The following is a 6623-nucleotide window of genomic DNA, read 5'->3' on the forward strand; positions in this document are numbered from 1 at the left end:
ATGCCTCTTCTCACACACAGTAAGGATGGGTCGGACTTGTATATAGGGCTTAACGTCCCAAGGCGACTCAGGCTATGAGAGACGTTGAGGTACTGGGCTCCGGATACTTCCGTCCACCTGAGGCTCATTATTCTGCACTGACATCGCACTATACACGGGTCTCCAACATTTCGCCTCCATCGAAATGCTACCGCCACGGCCGGGATCGAAAGTCGTGTCTTTCGGGTAAACACCTGAACCGTAACCACTGGGCCAGCTCGGCGGCTTAATTGGATTCCGTGAAAAGGTAAAACTCATGCGCATGTTGTAGCTATCCTGGGACAGACAAAAGGACAGCCCACGACAGGAAATAAGCCTAGCATATGATATATCATAATGTTGTTGTCATGCTAAATAAAAAATTGGAAACGACTGAGTAGCTCATGAAGCGTCAACGAAAAGGTAAGGGGGGGGGGGTATATTGGAGATATATCACCTGCCACTGGTAACAACGCTTTGCGTATGCCTAGCAAAAACGAATTGCTAACGTATGCCTAGCAAAAACGAAGAAAGAATTCGCGCGTGAAGAAAACATGGTCCTGGGGTGCTATGCAGGATGGCCCGAGTTTGGCGAAACTCGCAATCTTTCCGAGCTCTGGCGACACCCCCTTTTGAACGAGCTAACAGTACGAAAAGGACAAATCCATCCCTCAGCGCGCGCTGCGTTCCATTGGTTACGATGGAACGCGGCGTCACGTAAAGTGCATGAGAATTGAAACTTGAGCTAGTTGGTACGAATTCATCATGATTTAAGTAGCGCACTGACGGACTAGGACAGAGAAAAAGAAGGTGCACAACACGGGCGCTACGCGTAAAGCGCAACACGTAAAGTGCGGTCGACAAAGTTGGGTGGTGTCTTCAAACCAAAGGCATCTTCTTTCATTCGTTTGTCGTTCCACTGAGTGCAGAAGTGCACCTGTGCAAGATAATTAAGCGTCAGAAACTTTTACTAACGATAATTTTTAGAGGTACGGGCCGTTTAGATTCCTTTTCAAGCGTTTAATGTCTGCACTAAGTATCCTCTAGAATAATCAACACCGCGGCCTCTGAAATTTGCTCCGGCCGAGCGCCTAACACCACCGCGACCGGCGCTAATCGCCGAGGTTACGTGTGCAATCATCATGGTCGGCCTGTACATTCTAGCGTGTTGCTTGGCTGTCGCGTGCCCTCTTCGTCCTCTTATTAATCGTCTGCTCGCTCCCCGAGCACGTGCGCCCGGTTCTAATTCAGTGGGTGGTATACCTAGCTAATTAAGTCAGGACATGCTATGACCATGCTAAATAAGCCAAGTCATGCTAAGACCGAGCTAATTAAGCCACATCTTACTAAGACCATGCTAATGAAGCCGTGTAAGGCTAAGACAGCTAATTATGAACATATTAGCATATTAGCATATGCTAATGAGCACGACACTAATTCGGTGGGAGCAAATAAAACCAAGCTACGTAATTAAGACCCTAATCACTAAGGTCACGCTAATTATGATCGTTCTAATTAATATTATGCTAATTAGCGCCATAGTAATTAAAGCGTTGCTAAGTATAACATGAGTAATAAATACCGTATTAATTAAAACACTGTCAATTAAGACGGGACTATTCGATATCATGTTAATTAAGGCCCAGTTAATTAATACCATCAAGATTGAGACCGAACTGACGTGGTCTTCCCTTCGAAGCAGACCGAGCAGGCTGAATAGACGAGCCACGTAGAAAGCTCGAAGAAGCTAGGTGATCACAAGCTCCTCCGATGGCTCCAGCCTTGCACAAGTAGTGCAAGCTGACCAAATTATTTTATATGCAAAGAATCTGCTGCTTAGCGCCCACCGCATGAAATGCTTGACAGGCACATAGCCGCTATGGCAGTCACGAGTTGAACTGGGGCCTTTTCAGAAACAACAAGTTTGCACCCGAGTTCGCGCGTCAATCAGTTTGATTGACAGACGCCCGCGGCGAAGATCGGGTCCGCCCACCGCGTTTGCTCTTGCCGAGGAGCAGTGCTCACGCCGCAACGCCAGCGAGCGGCACGATTCATCTATGAGCTTAATCGCACAAACTATAGGCACACACGCACGAAGAACTGAATGTTACATCATCACGTGGCTACGATGTCTCGCATTCAATTTCACCGCGCTCACGATGTACCACTCACACCAATGAAGCAAGCGCCCCTGGTGGCATTTGCGGCGAGAAATATTACTATTTACTTGCTTGTGGAGACATTTTTTCTACCGATTCGTTACTGCAGAAACATCTCCTGACGTGTAATGTAACAAGGTGTGAGAGCGGGCTAGTTGGTATTCCATAATACTAAAACTTTAGCGCAAACCGAGCACGGCGGACTTTAGCGCCTGTCTTCGTCGTTTCTTTGTCCGCCGTGCTCGGTTTGCGCTAAAGTTTTAGTATTGTGTAATGTAAGTAGCAGTAACCTGTCCATTTATCAATCTGTAATATTCGAGAGAAGCGAAAGAACTTGCCCGAAAGAGGGCAAACGCCCACGAACACGCCAGTGGGAGGCGCTGTGTTCAGTTGGCAAAAAGATAGCGCGACAATCACGCTGACGTTGCTGCACTATTGAAATGTTGACTGAGTGGCGGCGCTGACGCGTTCGCATGCGTTCTTCCTTTGAAAACCGCCGCAAATGCTGCACATACGTTTGTGACGCCATGCTCGTTCTTGTAGCCGTTTTTATCAACGCTGCTATCGCGCGCTTCGCAGTGTCTTCCTATCATGACCGCCGTAGAGCGAGCTCGGAGCAAACTCGTGTGCCCGAGAAACTCGGGCCATCCTGCATAGCACCCCTGTTCAGGAATTCGAACCGGTGACCAAAACATTACCGGGATGATCGCTCTGCCATCTGAGCTAACCAGGGGGCTAGCTATTGGCAACGTGAGGGTTAATTAATCGGCGACTATAATCATAGGGGCGCGGCATATTGAAAATCAGTTTCACGGAAGCCCGCAATGCGCCGAGTGGTCAGAATTCACCGATTTAGAGCACGTCGGTGCCCCCCCCCCCCCCCCCCCCCCCCCCCTGTGACTCGAACTTGTAGCTTACGAAGGACTAAATATATTAGTGATATATCAAACTTATGGCATACCATATCACTTGTCTTGGAAGCTTGATTTCTCCAATGAGGAAAGAAGCGAAAGCAGAGCGATACGCCCTCGGTTAGCTTAGCGAGAAGTGAAAGCATTCCCTCTCATTTTACGAGCCTATAGGTGACAACAATAAATATATCCTATAAAAGAGTAATCCCAAGTGTAGAATCCAGAAAGGAACAGGGCGACTGATACATTTTTGCGGTTGTTCTTTTATGCATATGAATTAGTCCGACGACACTTCAGAACAGAGGAACAAGACTAGCTTGGACAAACCCGGCCAGTGTTTTGTAGAGATATGGTATTGCAAACCATAAGTTAACGAAAAAAAGAAGAGACGACCGAGAACTTCGATTGGTACAGTTTTTCAGACCAAGTTTACTTTCATGCTGTACTTCAGTAAATTTAGTCGTAGTTATTGAGGTGCATTCGTAACAACCCTTCAACCGTTTTTATTTTTAATGCGATGAATTCTATTGGAATTTCTGACGCGGCGGCTGCATTTTCGATGGAGGCGAAAATGTTTGAGGCCCGTGTACTTAGATTTAGGTTAAAGAACTCCCGGGTGAAATTTCTGGAGCCCTCCACTACGGCGTCCCTCATAATCATATCGTGGTTTTGGGACGTTAAACCCCAGATATTTTTATTATCTATTGGAGTTTCTACTTGGGTTCTCGAAAAATCTCACTATGTCTCGCGCGATTCCCGGTTCATCGCAAAGAACGTGACAAAACGTAACATTAGAATCAGTGTGCATTTTGTCCTATAAAAGTAAACTACTTGCGTATGTGTTCTGATTTGTCTTCTCCACGATTACGCAGTAAAACTAGGCCCGTATCTGAATGTCTTCATCGCAACAAACGTAAGTGAATAGTAGAACGACCCATTTAACAAAATAAGCCGCTTTCTCGGGGCTGAAGGTTCGGTCTGTCACCGCTCGGTACTCCACTACTAAGGAGAACGAAGTGTTTGAAAAGGAGAATCTTATGGGCCGTGGCAGCGCGCGAGGGCAGCGCGATAGCGTCACAGAGGAAATGCGGTTTTCGCCGAGGCACGACAGATGACGCCTCCGGCATGTTACCATCGTTTACGTGCTCTTCTATGGACGCGACGCATAAAAATCATGATACCGCTTCCTAAATTGTAAAATTTCTCAGCTTTCTTTCTGTAACATCAATTGGTAGATGTGACAGATATTTTAGCTGCAGTTACTAATAGATACTGCCCGAACTATAGACCGTACAGAGCTTGAAACGAGCTGCTAGTTGTGGCCCCTGAGCAGACGACGTTTGCCGCATGCATGGGCCCCTCGCTCTTCGCTCGCATGTGGTGCGCACGCGTGTGGCCTTGGGAGGGAAAGTTCCCAATTCGCGCGAGCAAGCTGTCGCCCATGCCTTCGCGATTTGCAGGCTTTCTGTCTCTTTAGCGTGCTCAGTGACTTCTTGTTTATTGCGCGCCCTTCTTACGCCGCAACAAAGGAGAGCACTTTGCAGATTTCCACCAGTGATCCTTTAAAATGGGGTGCAAATATACCGTGCCGAACTGCAACATCGGGTACGCATCCTGCAAGAAGAAGGTTGCCTTCAAAGTTCCTAGTGACGCGGTGAGGTTGGAAGCGTGGGCTCATGCCATACCAAGGAAAGATGGAGAGCTCACGCCTCGTGACTACGTTTGCGAGAAGCACTTCTCGGAGAGTAAGTCCCATCATTCCTTGAAAAAACTCACAGGGTCCCTTACGCCTTAGACTAAGACAACTCGAAGGCGAAAGCCATTTTCTTTTTCTTCAGTCGCTGTGTCTGTCCTGCCCCGCCCCCGTGCAAAAGCTTTCTTCACCTAGCGTGGTATTGCACTGCCTTCAGGATCGGAGGCATTGCAAGCTTTCCGCTCCTCCCCTGGTTTTGCATTCCCTCCGTGATCGGCCCACCGATCACGGAGGCAGTGCAAACCGATGATGTCATGTGATGACGTCACTAATTTTGGCGATCTATGACGTCATGTGGTGACGTCGTCACGTGATGATGATCTTTTGCATCACTCATGTTGACGCGCCGACGCGGGACGCTGACGGCCAATTTTCGCGCTCAATGAGGCATCTAAGGCTTTCACCTTAAAAATTGTACCTAACCTATCGAGTTCACGTTATCAAATTATTATAGATTTCGCGTTCTACAATATATATCACTGATGCAATTTTCCTGTATGTGACGCCATTTAATTTACCGAAAAATTTGGAGCCGGCGAGGACACTCAAGAAACGCACCCATCCGGGCGTAAAGCGCGAACGGCGAATAGGCGCCGAATGGCCTTGAACCGGCGGGCTTCGTCGGAGAGCGCGACGCGCGCGTTTTTCCTTCTCAGTTTGCGGACTCTCACGACAGAGGGTGCGTCAGTGCTGTGTCCGATTTCGTGACTTTATTAGGACGCGAGCGAGGTTCTCAAGAATTCCTGCTCCGTGTCCTGCTTCAGGATCGGCCCAATTCTGCGGCCGCGCCAAATAGCCATTTCGCGGCGCATATGCGACCGTCTGACAGTAGAACGAGGTCTATCTTACCATAGAACGCCGCGGACGCATGCGCCCGACCACCTATGCTCGGTCTCCACTACAACGAATCGCGCAACGATAGTTTCCTCGCATTGTTTCATTTATATAGTGTTCGTGTTTACAGTTTCGTCGAAATTATTTTAACACTAAGTATGACGACTTCTGAACAAAACTAAGTTGAACCTTAATCTGAAATCTGCAGCGAGAAATTGACATCGGCCAGATATGCAACCAAGTGCGACATATTGTTTGTGGCTCAGTGGAAAGACACGAAAGCTTAGAAAATAACAACGAAGAATTGTACAGGTGGTGAGAGCGCATCGGAATAAACGAAATTCGGGGGTCTTGCATGCAAAGAACCCACTCTCATTATGAGGCGCACCATGGTGATTCCGATCACGTGGGTTAACGTGAACCAATATACACAAGCGTTTTCACGTCTCTCTCCCATTGATGTGCTGCCGACGTGGACGGCAACCGAGCCCGTAATGTCGTGCACATAAGCGTGGTGTCACGCCGCTCGCTAAGCCAGAAGTGTATTTTGTTTTGAGCATTTATTTATTTTAATGTGTTGAATTTGTTTAGATGTTCTGTAGTGCTCTGCTATAAACATGATGAACCACACAGCGCGAGTAAACAACGGGGACACAGGAAGGGAACACACACAGCGCTGACACACACACACAGCGCTATGTGTGTTCCCTTCCTGTGTCCCCGTTGTTTACTCGCGCTGTGTGGTTCATCATGCTTAACCAACACGCCCAAGTTCACTCTATTGCTATAAACACCCTAGAGGAAATGTGTGAGGTGAAACTCACGGTACTATATGTCATACTAACTGGCTGCAAAACGGGCAGATCCACCCTTAGGAAACTGGGCTACCAGAACCCAGAATCGCGATAGGGGATAACCTTTATCTCCAAAGAAACTGCCAACAGGTTG

Source organism: Rhipicephalus sanguineus, unplaced genomic scaffold (assembly GCF_013339695.2).
Source record: "Rhipicephalus sanguineus isolate Rsan-2018 unplaced genomic scaffold, BIME_Rsan_1.4 Seq162, whole genome shotgun sequence".
NCBI classification, from domain to species: Eukaryota; Metazoa; Arthropoda; class Arachnida; order Ixodida; family Ixodidae; genus Rhipicephalus; species Rhipicephalus sanguineus.